This window comes from Podarcis tiliguerta, assembly GCF_965153285.1.
Source record: "Podarcis tiliguerta genome assembly, chromosome: 7".
Lineage (NCBI taxonomy): Eukaryota > Metazoa > Chordata > Lepidosauria > Squamata > Lacertidae > Podarcis > Podarcis tiliguerta.
This window is the reverse complement of record NC_139540.1, coordinates 63068473-63085640: the sequence shown is the minus strand read 5'-3', so window position 1 is coordinate 63085640 and position 17168 is coordinate 63068473. Positions and strand designations below refer to the sequence as shown.

At 42.8% G+C, this 17168-nt stretch overlaps 1 long non-coding RNA gene across 1 annotated transcript; it reads right to left on the bottom strand.

The window, feature by feature from the left end:
* Nucleotides 1-4712: 4712 nt before the first annotated feature.
* On the bottom strand, nucleotides 4713-15050 carry LOC310681734. Its single transcript, XR_014513564.1, has 3 exons — nucleotides 14952-15050; nucleotides 9793-9870; nucleotides 4713-8001 (listed from the first exon to the last, which is right to left on the bottom strand). It is a non-coding gene; the product is annotated as an uncharacterized lncRNA (long non-coding RNA).
* Nucleotides 15051-17168: the final 2118 nt, after the last annotated feature.

The following is a 17168-nucleotide window of genomic DNA, read 5'->3' as shown; positions in this document are numbered from 1 at the left end:
CCTATTTCACAATGGATCTCCAGGGTTTCAGACAGGAGAACATTCCCAACATCTGAAAATGAAGATGACAGGATAGAATTGAAAAAAGGAAGACAGGGATATGATGTTTTTCATATTGATGGAAACTTGTCTTAGGGTGACAGTGCTGATATCCAGATTTCTTTTTGAGCCGCTTTTTATTGGTAGATCTAGCTGCCATCACATAATTAAATCAGGAGATAGCACTCAGTTCAAGAATACGTTTAAAATACACTCTGTATTCAAACACCAATTAAAATGTATGGTGAGGTGTAGACAGCGTCTAGAAATCTATGCAAAGCAAATGTCTCAGAAAGAGGATTTCATAGCTTTTATCCTTTGAACCTGAAATGAAAGTCACAGGTTTAAAAATATACGGAAAACCTAAGCCCTGCCCAACAAACAAATATGTCTAGTAGTTGGGGCTGCACATAGAAATCCCCAGTCAGATATTTGTGGTAGACCCAATCCGCTGTTCCGTGTGGAAGGGGAGAGATAAAACACACACACACACACCCCGCTTGCTCCTCATCCTAAACAGATAGGTGATCATCATTGTTAACTGCGAGCAGACAACTGGGTCTAGATGCGTTTAGCCCTGGGAAGTAGATCAGGTGTGGACTTGCTCATTCAACACTAATTTGTGCATGCATTCTCCTTATAAACTGCATCTGCATCCATATGCTCCTAGTCAGATTGGGGCAACGATGACTGTGTAAACTATTATTATATCAAGTTACATCATAACGGTGTTGCGCTGTGAAATCACATATACACACTGGCACTCAAAACAACTAGTCTTTGCCAGTTCTGCTTCACATGTACGTTCCAACAGGGAACTTGCTTTATAAATATTAATTCACCATCAACCCAGAATTCACTTGTGCTAAGAAAGACTCTGACAAATGGGAAAGGTTCAGAGGAGATGAGCAAATATGTCAGGATTAAGACTGCAAAATAGAAGAAGAAAAACAAGAGGATGTACATTTGCTTTTCTTGGGTGGGAGGAGGGGAAGAGAACAGAAACATACAGTGGTACCTCAGGTTACATACGCTTCAGGTTACATACACTTCAGGTTACAGACTCCGCTAACCGAGAAATAGTGCTTCAGGTTAAGAACTTTGCTTCAGGATGAGAACAGAAATCGTGCTCCGGCAGCGCGGCGGCAGCAGGAAGCCCCATTAGCTAAAGTGGTGCTGCAGGTTAAGAACAGTTTCAGGTTGAAGAAACCAGAGGCCTTTCTCCTGGGCATGGTCGACCAATTGGTGTCAAGGAAGGATAGAACCTTTTTTATGTACGCCACAACAGCAGCAAGAATACTCATCGCAAAGTATTGGAAGACACAACATCTACCCACCCGGGAAGAATGGCAGATGAAGCTGATGGACTACATGGAAATGGCGGAAATGACTGGCAGAATCCGAGACCAGGGAGAAGAGTCGATGGAAGAAGATTGGAAAAAAATTAAAGTATATTTACAGAAATATTGTAAAATTAACGAATGTTAGAAGAATACTGGAATGAAGTTATAAGGTTTTAGCAGAAATGTTATAAAGATTTAAGCAAAAACTGATTGTTAATAGGTTAAAGTGGAAAATTTAAATTTAGATTGTGTTAAGATAAATTATAGAACAAAAAATTGAGAAAGAGGGAAAGGATTTGCTGAATTAGTTAAATTGAACTAGAATACAAAAAAGGGAGGTGTGAGGAAGTCGAGGAAACAAGTAAATGAAAGATAAAGTTATAGAAATTGGATGTGTTTTTAAATGTTTTTATTTTTTCTTCTTGTCTTGATGTATTGTTTTTTCTTTCTATTTTTGATGTATTGTTTGTTAATTTTTTATTGTTTTTTTTCCTTTCATATTTTTTCTTTTTTCTTCTGTAACTATAAAACCACTAATAAATATTATTATATAAAAAAAGAACAGTTTCAGGTTAAGAACGGACCTCCAGAACGAATTAAGTACTTAACCCGAGGTACCACTGTACTCCCTACCCATTTCTCTAGTTCAAGGAGGCTTTATGCTGGAACTTGGGGCTCTAAGGGAGATGTTGCTTCAGCAGTGAAGCAGCTCAGACTGGTATCTTATACAGGAGCTGCTGGCTCCAACTTTTCCTGGCTTCCAGCCAGGCTCTGATCTAGGCTTACATAAACTCCCCACTTCTCCCACATCACTTCACATGTGCTGAGCATTTCACACGTGATCCTGAAACATCTATCTCACTAGCCATCTTCTCTGCTACTATGACCCTAGATGGGGTGGGGTCTAAAAGCTGGCCAGGGACTCAGGCAACTGGTGTACAGATCTCTGGTCCTGAATGTGGGCAACCATCTGGTGTGGCCCTGAACCAGAACGTCTAGGTCTGACAGCTCCTCAGAGTCAAAGGAGGAAGAACATGGAGATCTGGGTGCTGTTGGGCTCCACTCCCCTTGCTCCTCCTTCAAGGATACCCCACCTGCTCCTGGTTCCAGCTCTGGGCAAGCTAAACCCTGACGGTTGCTGAACACTGCTGTTGTGAAGTAGATGGAGATTTTTCTTTACCATCTAAGTCACTGATCTGCAGTACCTGAACAAGCCTCATTAGCTGGGGCTGGGAAATGAGTGTCGGCGTTGGCCGCAATGCCGGATTTACATAAAAGCTATAGCTTTGGGGGGCCCAAAAAAATTAAAGGAAAAAACACTGGATGTACATTTCCAAAATATAAGATAAAAAATAAATTAAAAAAACCTACATACAGCAACAGTGTTTTGTGTTGTGTAGGCTCCTGTGGTGTAAGTACAGTGGTACCTCATACATACGCTTCAGCTTACAGACTCCGCTAACCCAGAAATAGTACCTCGGGTTAAGAACTTTGCTTCAGGATGAGAACAGAAAATGCTCGGCGGCAGCAGGAGGCCCCATTAGCTAAAGGTTAAGGTTAAGAACAGTTTCAGGTTAAGAACAGACCTCCAGAATGAATTAAGTACTTAACCCAAGGTACCACTGTAATGGGCCCCCAATCATTTTTAGTTGGAGCTTAATAATTATTTCACTATTAATATACTTCTTCTTAATTGTATTTCACTATTAATATGCTTCTTAATAGTATTTCTGTTCAACAATTAATATGATAAAACACATATTTTGTTATGTGCAAATGGCTTTAGATGCCTATTAGGTCCATAAATTACCATATAGCATGTATTAAGCACATAAAACAGCGACAATTTGTTGTTGGCAAAGGACAGCTGGACATATAAAGGGTCCCATTACTTTCAGTAGCTTAGGGCCTCCCTGGTTGGCAAGGAGATCCAGGGAGCTCTGAGTTGGTGGTCTTCTGCCAGGAATATGCCACTGCCTTTCACTCACCCAACTCTCCTAAGCTGCCACCTGCTTTTCTCTAAGCTCGGTCTCATCCTTACCTTCCCTCATTTGCAATACGGGAATAAAAATATTTTGATGAAATTTTCAAAAAAATATTTTTTTTAAAAAAAATTAAAATGCCATGGGAGAAATTTCCAAGATAATGCGTGTGAAAGTGCTTTGAACTCTCTAAAGTGTGGTATAAATGCTGAGCACTGAATTGCAATATTTAAAGAAATAAAAAAGTTAAGTGATTTGTTACCAGTTTGTTAGGAGAAAATGAACTCCCCATTGCCATGGATACACTGTTCTATTTATGGCCCTCATGTGTGTCCAATAGGTGAGAGAATTTGACAGCCATAAGCTGGGAAGATTTAAATCTCAGTTTTCCTCTAGCTAGTTTGAAAATATGTAATCATTCACTTAATTTTTTGGAGCACGCTTCTCTGCTTTTTTTTACCACGTTCATTGCTGTCAGGTGTAATGCGAAATACTGCTTATCCCTATTTTAGCTCTAAATGGTTTAGACCAGGATTTTTTAAGGCCCGCCTCCTCGCATTTGATCATCCTACTCTTTGTCATCAGCTAGGCAGAGCCATGTGTGTGTTATAGCCTCTGGAAAGCAGAACCTGAATGAAAACTGAGTTTAAACCCTCAGTACCGACCTTGGGGGGGACTCATCCATTAGAAGACCTTTCCATTTTTTTCTACTCCCTGATTCCTAGTCCTTAACCAGTTTCTGATCTGTATTCCAGCCTCTCCTCTTATTCATGACTGCTAAACATACTCAGGAGTCTTTGGTGAGGTACAAAAACATTTTATAGGTTCACAAAGTTGACTAGATCCAGTTCTTTTTTTCTAAAAAAATAAATAAATGTTTAGGGGTACTTTCATTTTCATATTGAAATACTGCCCCTCAATGAGGCCAAACTTAGATTCACAAAATGTTTAGGGGTATGTGTCCCCCCAGAAAAAAAGCACTAACTAGATCAATTCTACCTATATGCTTGTTGACACTGTCAAAGAACTCAGAGAGGTTAGCGAGGCAGGGCTTAAATTTACAGATGTCATGTTGTTTTGTTTCAGAAAGGCTTGTTCTTCTATAGGCCTGCTAATCCCATCTTTAATAATGCTTCCCACCAGTTTTCCTAGTTCAGCCAACTAGCCTGTAATTTCCTTGATCCCATCTGGGTCCCTTTTTTTAAAACCGGTGTTACATTTGCCACTTTTCAGACTTCAAATATGGAGGCTCTGTCAGGAGCTTGTCCTACTCTCAAGTAGGACCCTGGCAAGACACATGCCCGACTGGCATGTTCTCTCCCTCCTGGTCAATAGTTCAGGAGCTTCAAAAGCTTTCTTCTGCCTGAACATCACAGTGACCGATGCCAACAGACATCAGCACACTTAGGGATCCGCAGAGTCTTCGCAGCTTGCATAACAGACCTCAGCAACTCAGCATTTTGGCTAATCTACTTTATTTACATATAAACACACACGGAGCACTGCAACTTGGCTCCCTCTCTTTCTAGGATCAGACAGCAAAGAGAAAAAACAAAGGACAATAGTCCCACTTCACAGAATACAGTAACACAAATATCCTGTCTCCATCACTTCCCACTCTGTGGAGTCAAAACATACACCGTCATGTGAAAGACAACAATCCCATGACTGCAGTCATGGAGCAGGAATTCTAACAGGCTCATCTTGGGGACATATTTTGTTAGAAGATCAACAATTTCACAGTGGAGTTCTTTAATAACTCCCAGGTGCATGCCATCTGGATGTGGTGATTTGTCAGTTTTTCTCAGTAAGGCCTAGAACTTCCTATCTTTTCACCACTGTTTGCCACAGTTCCTCAGACTCCCTTTCTTGAGAAACTGAGTCCAGGCAGAGGGTATCTACCCTACATCTTTTCCTGAAATGCCAATAATGTATTCAGCTTCTTTGCAATCTGCAATCTCCTTTTCCTCCTTCACCACACATTTGACTCCTTTGTTATCCAAGCTCCAACCACATCCCTTCCTGATCTCCTGTCTCTAATGTATTTAAAGATTTTTGTTGGTGGTGGTTTTTATGTTTTTAGTGATGTGCTCATTCTTGTTGTTTTTTTTCCCCATGGTTCATTTTGCATTCCTTATTGTCTGCTTGCATTTCTTTTGCCAAAGTTTGTTCTCCTCCTTTGGACATGACTTCCATTTTCTGAAGAAATCCTTCTTTCCTCTTATAGCTTCCTTCTCTGCTCATTAATCATAGTGGCATCCTCTTGACCCTGATAGTACCTTTCTTGATCTGCGGTTATACATTCTGTTATTGTGGTTTTGAACAACCCCCAAGCATTCTGGAGAGATTTGACCCTCTTCGCTTTCTCTTTCCACCACCATTTGAGGGGAGCTTCTTTTTTTGAAGTCAAATGGGACTGACTTAGGTTTTTCTTGGCGATTATCTACCTACATGTAAGTTAATTTTGACAACAATATGGTCACTGTTCCCAATCAATTCTACAACACTTACATCTTCCACTTACATCTTCCAATTACATCCTTGTTGCCACTCAATATTAAGTCCTCTCTGGTTAGTTCCATGGCCAGCTATTCTAAGGCATGGCCATTTAAAACACCTAGAAATTTTTTCCTCATTTTTGTGACTGGAACAAACATCTAATATATGTGATTGTACAGGCATGGTCATAGCTCTGTATCATCCGAATCTTTCTTTGCAAGGCCCGCATCAACAACTGGCATCCTTGGGCAACTGCCAAGTTCCCAGTAGGGCATAACACTGATGCTTGGCCTAGGTTCCTGAAGTGTAGGTGGGTTCCCACGAGGCAAGACACAGTGATAACAGCAAGAACCTTTATTGAACTACATTACTGGGAAACAGGGGCAAAGCAACTGCTTATATACATTCGTGAAAGCCTGGGCTACTCCCACTCCCAATGTGATTGGCTGTCTAAACTTCCAAGCTGCAAATCACGACTCAGAGTTCAAGGGCCAATGGCAGAGGCTCAAATCCTGAAATGTTCTGTGATTGGACATCATCTATCGAATCAGAACACAGGAGCTCTGAATCCTTAGTCCAGACTCAAGCTCAGGCAAACACAGACCACTGAATACATAACTGAATACATAACAGTTCCATTTTAAATATATTCCAGAATCCCCAGCAGCCCTAGGCAGGTGGGCCTAGCCTCCATCTAAATTTCCCACAGTGCCTTCTTCAGTGTCACTCCAGGATGGGATGTAAGAAGGCATCATTTTCTGTTCTGCCCTGTATATCTCATCTGTAGCACGGTTTCTTCTATTTTTTAAATATAATTTTTATTAAAGATTTTCTTGGTTTACAAAAGTATATTCCTTGTCTCTCTTTTTCAGGCTGTCGAATCTTTTTAACATTTGAAGTGAGATGACTGATACAGGTATCTGTCTCACTTTCTGCTGTGGCAAAATTATATCACTTAGAATCATAGATTTGTCAGGTTGGAAGGGACCGTTAGGATCATCTAGTCCAGCCACCTGCAAATGCAGGGTCCTGCTGCTGTCCCATACAGGGATCGAACCTGCAAGATTGGTGTTATCAGCATCATGCCCTAACCAGCAGAGCTATCCAGGCTCATGATGTGATTAACTACATAAATGTTGTTGTCGTTGAATTATTCCATCCCATTCATTTCATTGCAAAGGAAACACAATGCAAAAGAGTGGAGGGGGGCACACATTTGCAAACTAAATACAACAACAGCTGATTTGAGTTGATTTCGGTTTCAGACATGGGCTGAGTAAGCAGCCACTGGTAAATTCCACTCTGGTTTATGTCAGAATTCTCTGACATCCTTAGATTAGGGGCACTGTGAGAGATGTGGTGCCTTAACCCAGATGCCCACTGCTAAAGACTGCTAAAGCCCCTCCCCCCAACCTGCTCAAACCTAGAGTCAGCCCTGATACTCTGTCCCCTCTTTTCCTAGCTCTTTGTACAGTGCTCTTACATTCGACATTGCACTTTAAGGTAAGGGTAAAGGACCCCTGGACGGTTAAGTCCAGTCAAAGGCTACTATGGGGTTGTGACTCTCATCTCGCTTTCAGGCCAAGGGAGCCGGCGTTTGTCCCCAGACAGCTTTCCGGTCATGGGGCCAGCATGCCTAAACTGCTTCTGGCATATGGGTCACCCTAATGAGTGACAGAGCGCATGGAAATGCAGTTTACCTTCCCGCCACAGCTGTACCTATTTATCTACTTGCACTGGTGTGCTTTTGAACTGCTAGGTTGGCAAGAGCTAGAACAGAGCAATGGGAGCTTGCCCCATCGCAGGGATTCGAACCACTGACCTTCTGATTGGCAAGCTCAAAAGGCTCAGTGGTTTAGACCACAGCGCCACCTGCGTCCTATTTAACCTGCAGTGGTGACACAGAAGAGAAAGCCAGAGGATGCTCATTATCTCAAATCATTAATCCAGCATAAAATGGTGCCATTTTCCCCAATGTTCTCTTTCTCATCACTTCCCCAACATACAGCAGCAAAGCAGTTGAATCTTAGGAATGCCCTGGTACCTTACTGATGTCAGATGATTGCAAATCCATGCCTCACCAAGATAACTCTGCCCCACAAAATTGTACCTTAGAAAGCACGGAAGCCTCATTGGTCCTGTGGGAAGACATAAGGACATCATCGCGAATCAGAGATAAAATCGGGAAAGAACAAATTGGGTTGGGGGGGGAGAGAGAGAGACAACCAGCAGCATTAGAAATAACAACTGAAAAATTGTGCAAAAGAATGATAAATAAGCCAAAGCAGCCACAAAATCAATACGGAAAGCAAATCATTTCGAGTGTGTTGAACAGAAATAAATAAAAGGTGGCTTGCTATCAGCTTTCAATTATATTATTAAAAGGCAGGATAATGATTGGTGCATTAGCCAGAAGATGTCACTTATCATCTCTTTCTTATATCCCATTATTCACACAATGTACTGAACAAAGTCACTGGGGGAAAGCGTCTCTGTCTTTCGGGGAGAGGGATTTGCTTTACCCTGATTAAGCTCCTCTCCTGCTCATTTGTGGCTTGAAGGCTTGATTATAATATTTCTTCATATGGGTTTGTGAAACCCCGTTGGAAGAGAAAGCTCTGAAATTAGTTGAATTTGCTCAAGTCTAGCAAATGGAGATTAGCAGGAGTCTTGAAGCTGTCCCTCCATAGCTACCCTGCTCATGGTCTTCCCCACTATGTTGGGAAAGATTGAGGGCCCAAGGAGAAGGGGACGACAGAGGACGAAATGGTTGGGCAGTGTTCTCGAAGCTACGAACATGAGTTTGACCAAACTGTGGGAGGCAGTGGAAAACAGGAGTGCCTGGTGTGCTCTGGTCCATGGGGTCACAAAGAGTCGGACACGACTAAACGACTAAACAACAACAATCTGCACATCATTCCGCTTTATCAGTTGTTCTGGGATGCTCCCCCAATGTTACCGCATTACCACTGTCTGGAAGGGCAATCTGTCACTATAGCACAACAAAAGCTGGTTGGAAAATGAACTGGAACATGCGGAAAGCTACAGGATTTCAGCAGGAGGTTGCAGGACAAGCACCGATTGGGAATGAAGCAGTATGACTGCCGTGAAATATTTGGAATTGCAAAATGTATTGAAAGTGGAATCAAGCATAACTTTCCCGATTCCATTATGAGCACAAACAGTCATGAATGCACAATAAAAGAAGACATCTGGTAGGGCCCAAAGTGATTTTTGAGCATGCACAGTTTGGCTTTTCCAAGCCAACAAACAGGTTTGTTTGTGGGCAGAAGTGAGGGCAGAAAGGTCTAAGTTAGAGCCAGATGCCTTGTGTAATCCAGAAAAGTAGGCTTGTTGTCACCTATGCCAGAAGGATGATTGGGCAAAGTCAGCTTTGAAAATGCTTTAATATTTGCTGATTCAGTTGGTAGCTCCTAAAGCATCTACCACTGTTATGTATTCAGTAGTCTGTTTTTGCCTAACCTTGAGTCTGGACTAAGGATTCTGAGCCCCTGTGTTCTGATTCAATATGTGATATCCAGTCGCAGAACATTTCAGGATTTGGGCCTCTGCCATTGACCCTTAAACTCTGAGTTATGATTCACAGCTTGGAAGTTTAGACAGCCAATCACGTTGGGAGTGGGAGTGGCCCAGGCCTTCAGGAATGTATATAAGCAGTTGCTTTGCCCCTGTTATCCAGTTCTGTTAGTTCAATAAAGGTTCTTGCTCCTATCACTTTTTCTTGCCTCCTGGGAACCCACCTACACTTCAACCACCATCTTGGTTTCCTCCAGATGATTTGGACAACAACTCCCATCAGCCTCAGTCAGCTTGGCTGATGAGAGTAGTAGCTCATAGCACCACACTGGTACTTTCAATCAGTAGGTAGTGCTGTTCCACATTTTTCATTCTGGGCTTTGGTTCTGTACCTTGGCTTCTTGTTCTGTCTGGGAAAGTTGTTGAAAAGTTCAAATCTGTGCTGGAGGCCTCTGTTGTTAGGAATGAACCTGCAGGTCATAAATAAAACTAGCATTACAGCAGAATGTGTAAAATTTAACGTTTTGTCATATCTCTCATATTATATACCTACACAGTGAAATATGCGGTGGAAATCACCACTGGAGTACAGTGGTACCTCGGGTTACATACGCTTCAGGTTACAGACTCCGCTAACCCAGAAATAGTACTTTGGGTTAAGAACTTTGCTTCAGGATGAGAACAGAAATCGTGCAGCAGCAGCGTGGCGGCAGCAGGAGGCCCCCATTAGCTAAAGTGATGCTTCAGGTTAAGAACAGTTTCAGGTTAAGGACAGACCTCCAGAACAAATTAAATTCTTAACCCAAGGTACCACTGTAATTGCTTTGGAGAGGAAGGGAAGACTATACTTCCCTTTATGCTCAAAGCAGCCACCAGGGGGACACTGGAGGTTTAAGATGACATCTTGCCAAGATGTGGCCTGACAAATTTGTGGCCTGCTGGTTTATAGATCAATTACTCCATGTAGCACGATTTGGCCATGATGGCACCAGAAGAACTTTCCAAGCAAGCCTTGAAGGACTTGCCAGCCATTGCCAGAGAAGGAGGCTAACTATTTGCTAAAGAGTGGGAGGCAGAGGATGAGATCCAAGTGGGTTTTGCCAAGAAGTAGTGGGAAGACTAGGGACGCGGGTGGCGCTGTGGGTTAAAGCCTCAGCGCCTAGGACTTGCCAATCGCATGGTCGGCGGTTCGAATCCCCGCGGCGGGGTGCGCTCCCGTCGTTCAGTCCCAGCGCCTGCCAACCTAGCAGTTCGAAAGCACCTCCGGGTGCAAGTAGATAAATAGGTACCGCTTACCAGCGGGAAGGTAAATGGCGTTCTGTGTGCTGCGCTGGCTCTCCAGATGCAGCTTGTCACGCTGGCCACGTGACCCGGAAGTGTCTGCGGACAGCGCTGGCTCCCGGCCTCTAGAGTGAGATGAGCGCACAACCCTAGAGTCTGGCAAGACTGGCCCGAATGGGCAGGGGTACCTTTACCTTTAGTGGAAAGACTGGGAACAGAATTAGACATTACTAGAGCTGCCACATATGTTGCTCGTTCTGTCTCCCTCATAACACCTAGGGGTGAATGGAGGACATGACATCATTGTGTTGTCAGATTCCCTTTCTCTGCATGTGTCAGCCAATGAACAGGAGTAGAGGCAAGGCAAGTTGTAGTGTGAGGATTTCACATCATGTATTTGTTAGCAAAGTCACCTAAATATTGCAGACTCCAGAGAGAAAAGTCCTTGTAACACTTTACTGAGCAAAAAAAAATGGTTTTGTTTGTGTGAAAAGCTGAAGAGGGTTGTTTTTAAATAAATAAATAAATAAAATTCAGGCTTTGTACACAGTAGGGAGACTTGCAACTAACTAATACAGAGGAAAACTCAGAGCTACACAGCAAATCAGCTCAACTATCCTGAACTCCCTAGCAATGGAATCTACAAGATTTAGCTGAAGAGCAAACATCTAGACATTATGCCACTGTATTCTATTTCCAGATAGTCACTGTCAGGTACAGCAGGGTTGAACAAATGGTTGACCCTCATTTCTGCCAGAGCCAGTGTGGTGTAGTAGTTAAGAATGGTGGACTCATAATCTGGTGAAACAGGTTTGATTCCCCGCTCCTCCACATGCAGCTGCTGGGTGACCTTGGGCTCTGAAGTCTCTCAGCCTCACTCACCTCACAGAGTGTTTGTTGTGGGGGAGGAAGGGGAAGGAGATTGTTAGCCGCTTTGAGACTCCTTAGGGTAGTGATAAAGCGGGATATCAAATCCAAACTCTTCTTTTATACACTCAGAATTATTTTCCATAGATTGGTCAATCAATCAAGAGAGGTCTATGTAAGAAACACATCATATAGGTGGGAAAAAATTTTACACCTGTACTTTGTTTAGCAATCCATACCCTTCAAACGGGTTGAAGTTAAAATTGGCCGCTTTCTTAGCCTGTTCCCATATTCTTGCTTGTAAAAATGGCAGACCCTGCCAAACATGTTTCCGCCCAGTTGCCATCTTCATGACATTGACAAATTAAACAATGCTTGTTTTAATCTTAGGCACGAATAGGCTGGTACAATGGAACACTGTGTTCAACACATGCCGTCACTATGGAAATAGTGGGTAGAGATTCTAGAAGCTCTTTTTGAATTGGGGAGGGGGGGTGATACATTGCGTTCAGGAGCACTTTTATCTGAGTATAAAACTATAGGCTTCACTATAGCGTTACCTGAACAGTGTAATGCCACTTAATTTGGCCACTTAAAAATAAATCTGTCCAGGATGTAAAAAAAATGCTTAATTGAAAGTTTAGGCCATACCCCTTGGGGACATGATATATAATGAAATTAAGAAAAAATTAAAAGTGACTTTTCCCAAGAGGCCATAATCCCTCCTGCTGGGGATGCTAGACGGTATTTATGTATGTGACTACAGCGGCAAGGATTCTCTATGCTCAGAAATGGAAGGAGGGGAGAACACACTCAAAGGAAGACTGGTCGATGAAAATCCTGGACTATGCAGAGATTGCAAAATTGACAAGCACTGCTAAAAGATATGTACAAATTTAGAATCTTTTAAAGAAGACTGGAAACCATTTCTAGTCTATATTAAAGTTAGTTCTTATATGCAAAGACCACAGCTGGGTTTTGAAGTGTAAGAAAACAGCATAATATATTAAGAAACACGTTAGAGAGGATGAAATTAGATCAAACAGAACGTTAAAACACAATTGTATGTAATTTGGGTTATAAACATAGATGTTGGCTGAGCGGGAAGTCATGAGTTTTGTTGATTTGGAATATAATTCCAATGTAACAAATGCAATTGTCTATATGGAAAAAAGAATAAAATATTATTAATAAAAAGAAAGTTTAGGCCATACAGGTGGAGGGAACTGTCATATCATGGCAAATAAGCATAACAATTTCTATGATAAATGTCACCGATTTTAGAATGACAGAAATTGTTAGGCTAACTTTTATGCATACAACAGCCTAAGCAAACTTCCTACCAATGTTCCTGATACTGTTTGAATGTTCAGACCTTTAAACCTCCCCCTTTAAAAAATTCAGACAAGACTCAAATTTTGGTTTGGTTTTTGGCAGAATTTAGGCCACAACTTTATTGATTACAGCAAGTGAGTGGTTGCATAGGCTCTGGTTCAGCTAGCTCCCTGCATGTTGCAGGTAACACTGACCCAGGGCGCCAGCATAGGTCAGCCAAGGGTGAACACATGGATAAGTGGAAAGCAGGGAACAGGCTATCTCTGCCACCCAAATGCCCCCCTGGAGTCAGGCACAGGCACAACCCCCTCACAGGGGTTGGCCAAACCATCAAGTCCCTGGATTCCTTTAACGGAATACCCTTCACATAGGGATGGCGAGAGCGTTCTCCCATCCCTATCACCTAAACCAGAGCCTATCTGCAACCTTACAAGTTGTGACAATTTGCTATGCAGCAGGCGAAACCCAAATGGCACCAGCCAATCAGCCAAGTGGGGGAAATTCCTGCCGTGCTCCTGTCCCAACAACTGACGACACACGACGGTATAGCAAGGTCAAGCGCAAAATGCCCTAAATATAGGGAGAGGTGGGCGGGTGTTCCGATGCACGCACTGAAAGAGGAAGCTCTGGGTCACGTGCATAGGTATATATAGGTCCCTTGATCCATTTAGCTTGCATCCCATTGGCCTGATTAAGCCCAGCATCAAGGGACCTACCAATTGGATGTTGTGGCTATTCAATCAACCCACCCACAACACAGGGTTTGGTTGCCAGGTCTCGCAGGTGGCTGAAGCTACACTTTTAAGAGGACAAACTTTTTACCTGTGAACCAGATGTACAGCCCAGTTAAGGTGAAGTAATTGGACTAAAGCTGACTCATACCTGAGTGTTAAACCATTGCTCAGAAGCTAATCCCATTTCTTTCCCTGCCCTTTCAGGGAAATGTCCTTAGGAATGCTGCCTGCTGCCAATGCATTCACCAGGCTTTCTTCCCTCTTGTTGATACTGGTTTCTAGAGATTGTGTTGTGTGCTGCTAAAAAAAGTTACTAACATGCCTTGAGTTAAAAAACCTAGCACGATCTCCTCCAAGCCTATATGATGTAGGCTTACAAATTTGGGATATTTTCAAATTTTCTTTTAAAGAATCAAATAAAATGTTTCCTTTATTTGGGTTTTTTTTTTCCTTTTTAGCATTCTTCTATAGGACCCAGCCCTGTAACAATTTTATCAGTGCCCACGCTCAAATATCTCACCTTTGGTCCTGTTTCTTGTATCCCTATTAATATACAAAAATCCAATCCAAAAATGTGCAAGTGAAGAGGGCTGAGCGGTGATTAAATCCAAACTTTCCCATCTCTAAACAGTTGATTAGGCAGGCTGCAGATTTCTTGTAGTGGGGATTAGATACACAATATACACACACTAATGTATAGACTAATTGCAAATTCTTTTGCCCAGTGTACATCCTTCCGCAGTCATCCATGCACAAGAGAAAGGTATCACCAGGCTCAGGGAAACGCCAACCTTTGCAGAAGTATAAACAATTAAGGGTCCTAAATATGCTCAATGGGCACATGACGCTGATTGTCTGTAGGGAGAGGAGGCAGGCAGACAGAAACCAGGATACGGTCCATGTGGAATGGAGTATCCTGGAAAAAGGCATGGCTGGTTGGCGGAATCCTGAACTGGAGCTCTCCACACTGCAACATTTTATTACAGGTCCCACTTCAAAAATATGGGTTGCGACAACCAGCTTTATAGTTCTTGATTTGTACAGGTTGCATTATCTGCCACCAACAGTACTAATTCCTCATGAGAATTTCACAGTGTGCTAAACTCAAATAATTTATGACTCAGCTCTAAGCATGCTTAATTAGAAGCAAGTCCCATTGACTCCGCTGGAACTTCCTTCAAAATTAATGTGCGTGTGGATAGATAGGTTTCTAATCTGATATGTCAACACAGTTATATTTATCATCCAGACCTGCAGCCTCCACACACACACACACACACACACAAATAAAAATGAAATGAAATTTGACAAGGTTCCATAAAATCAATCCTTACGTTGCAGCTTTTTGTATTACGGCTAAAATGAATATGCACACTAAATGTCAAAGGATTCAAAATCAGAACACAAACCAAGAGGAAGTTCACTGGAAGGCTGTTCAAGTGTTTGCAGACAAATGAGCAGCTAAAGTAGGAGGGGCAAAGCAAGAGCAGCTCTGTCTCTAATGAGTGACATGTTGCGCCAACCAACCAGAGCCAGCTTAAAGTCAGCAGGAGTAAGTGGGATTCTGTTGGCTTCCTGAGCCGCTGCGGTATAATTTATTACAGTACATTTATTAGCTGCTCTTTTTTTGCCACAGCAACTCAAAGCAACTTACAATATTTTAAGCAAGCAAACAAACATGGTACAGCATATGGTGTGCCAAGGGTTTGAAGGCAGGGGTGCCAACTTGAATAAAATATTGTGGGGGCCCAGGTAAGCCCTGCCCCACATAATTAATCACATGGCACATGGCACAGTGCACACACACACACACACACACACACACACTTGTTGTTGTTCTTTAGTTGTTTAGTCGTGTTCGACTCTTCGTGACCCCGTGGACCAGAGCACGCCAGGCACTCCTGTCTTCCACTGCCTCCCGCAGTTTGGTCAAACTCATGCTGGTAGCTTTGAGAACACTGTCCAACCATCTCGTCCTCTGTCGTCCCCTTCTCCTTGTGCCCTCCATCTTTCCCAACATCAGGGTCTTTTCCAGGGAGTCTTCTCTTCTCATGAGGTGGCCAAAGTATTGGAGCCTCAGCTTCAGGATCTGTCCTTCCAGTGAGCACTCAAGGTTGATTTCCTTAAGAATGGATAGGTTTGATCTTCTTGCAGTCCATGGGACTCTCAAGAGTCTCCTCCAGCACCGTAATTCAAAAGCATCAATTCTTCGGCGATCAGCCTTCTTTATGGTCCAGCTCTCACTTCTATACATCACTACTGGGAAAACCATAGCTTTAACTATATGGACATTTGTTAGCAAGCATCTTAAAAAGCACACACACACACACACACACTATTTGTATGGGAATGCCCATCAATTTTGTGGGGGGCATCCCCCTGAAATTTTTTCTTTTGGGGGCTAAAGGCTCCACAGCCCCTGGAGTTGGCTCCTATGCTTGAAGGAGATATCTCAACTGAAACTGTTGCTCCTCCTATGACCTATTAGGTGGGATTTATATTGTGTGTTTCAGCCCTCCACCAGTTCAGCTCTGTGTAGACTGGCCTCTGAGCTAGTCCTGTTTATCCTCTGTTTGATAAAGCAATTGTTCTGATGTTCTCTGGGAGTCTGGTGTGGTGCGTGATTAACCGAAAAGTCAGAGACCCTCCAAGTGTCCCTATTTTCCAGCAACAGCCCAGGTTTACAGAAACCATCCTCGTTTCTGATTTGATCCTCAAATGTCCTGCTTTTCCTTAGGACGTCCCTGTTTTGATCAGAGAAATATTGGAGGGTATGGAGTTATCTGACCCCTGAGCCATCTGAAGGCAGCCCTGCATATGGAACTTTCATAATGTTTAATTTCGTTTTTATATCTCTTGGAAGCCACCCAGAGTGGCTGGGGCAACGCAGTCAGATAGGTGGGGTAGAACGAGTAGTCTTCTTCTTTGGCGATCACTCGTAGCTGAGTAAGATTGTCTTCCATAAACACGGTTTTAACAATGAATCCGTAAGTGACTGTGGAGGCCTATTCTGGATCCACACGTCCTTCCACAGTGGGGACATTGGTTTCCAGGTGGGAGTTGATCATGGTATGGATTTGCCAAGCATGCCTTTCTCTTAGCACTTTCCTCCCTTGCATCCTGAGTTCAAGTGTCTTCAAAGCCCATGACACCTTTGGTAAAGGCTGTTTTCCAACTGGAGCGCTTGCAGGGAAGTGTTTCCCAATTGCTGGTGTTCATACTACATTTTAAAAAATTTGCCTTGAGACAGTCTTTAAACCTCTTTTGTTGGCCACCAGCATTACGCTTTCCATTTTTAAGTTTGGAATAGACTAGTTGCTTTGGAAGGTGATAATCAGGCATCTGCACAACATGGCCAGTCCACCGAAGTTGATGTTGAAGAATCATTGCTTCAACAGCAGCAGCAGCAAGGAACCACTTAAGAATATTGCATAGTGTCCAAGTTGGGTCTTCACCTACAATCCAGCAGAGTGGTTATGGCACAAATAAGAATCTCCAGGAAAGCTTCAAGGCAATGTGGCCAGAAGCTGTAGAAAGTGGAAGCAGGGTTT